Source organism: Pteropus vampyrus, unplaced genomic scaffold, assembly GCF_000151845.1.
Source record: "Pteropus vampyrus isolate Shadow unplaced genomic scaffold, Pvam_2.0 Scaffold735, whole genome shotgun sequence".
Lineage (NCBI taxonomy): Eukaryota > Metazoa > Chordata > Mammalia > Chiroptera > Pteropodidae > Pteropus > Pteropus vampyrus.
The window spans coordinates 47,580-48,987 of record NW_011889516.1 but is presented as its reverse complement, the minus strand read 5'-3'; positions in this window follow the sequence as shown (position 1 = coordinate 48,987).

Sequence of the window (1,408 nt, the reverse complement as noted above, 5' to 3'; positions counted from 1 at the left end):
AGAAATATTTGTCAAGTTGTTAAACATCATATTGTACAGAAGGTGATAAAATACGTAAACACACTCAATGCAGGGAGCCTTTGCATTCACACCAACTGCAGCACCTTGCCCTATTCTGCCCCCATTTCATATGGAAAAAATCACTGCATCCTTCATCCTCCACTGTGAACCTTGGGGACAGGCCTGGGACACACAGTCGTACCCTCAGGAGCTCCTCATTAGACCCTGAGCACATCATGAGCGAGCACAAGCTTCCTACCTAACTCTGGGTTCATCTCCCCACTGTGTTTGAGCTCAGGCGGAAGCTTTCGTACTGGGTGTGCGTGTGGGGGGCTGTATCACTGAGTGATGGATGGGGCTTCTATAGACGAGTGGATCCGGGGTGTGAATTCCTCTTCCATTTACACGATTTATTTCTATGTGATAAAGGAGAGAAACACATACTTACCCGGGACACAATGTGAGTGCACTAGAGAGGCTGGCTTCTCTAAGTAGATCTAAACAGCTCAGATGGCCTATAGGGTAGAGCAATCAATCTTTGTTCAGTTGGATTAGGGGTGCTGAGCCACCCCATGAGGCCTGGGAAGAGAAATGCTCTTCAGAGTAAAGAGAAGGCCATGTCTTTGGGAAGCTCAAAGTGCTCCTTCCTCTATCCAACCAGGAACCAGGGAGAAGTCCAAACACGCGGGGTCCCTCACTTGAACCCTCACCACTCTGGTCACACCCCCCGCAGCTACCCTCTTATGGGCAGCGTTCCAGGATGTGGGAGGATTTACAGCAAAGACCGTGATGGGGTCTGAAGGCACAACAGCAGACCGACTGTGCAATGCCGGGGCCCAGTGAGAATCATTGGAGGGACCCACGTCAAAAATTAAGAATGAAGTGACAGCGAGGGCTCAGCGTGCACTTCTGTGCAATGCCCGATTCCTGTTTCTGTGTCTCCCATCAGTCGAATGGCTGCACAGTGACTCTGGCATCTCTTACCTGATCCTGAACTAGAAAGTGTCTTTTCATTCTGGTTACACAGAGGTCTCATGCCACCAGAGGTCCTGTTTCAGGACTGTGGAAGTGACAGGTGCTCCGTGGTCACTCTGAGCCACGCACGCTGCGTAGTGCAGGCCCACTAACAAGACTCCTTTCCTTCCATCACAGACTTTGGGAGGAAAGACTCACCTTTAAGGTTAATGAATAGGATATGAAGGACAGTGATATCACTTTTCAGAATTTACCATCCTTTCTAAATGCAATTGTGAGCCTAGGTGCTTAATTCCATACAGATTTATTTTTTGTAGTGACTTCTCTTTGTGTAATATTAACCTAAGTGATATCTTTAGATGATGCGAGTGAACATAAAGTGAGAAAACAATATTCTGAAATGTTTGTACTGACAGTAACACTCAAAATCTAT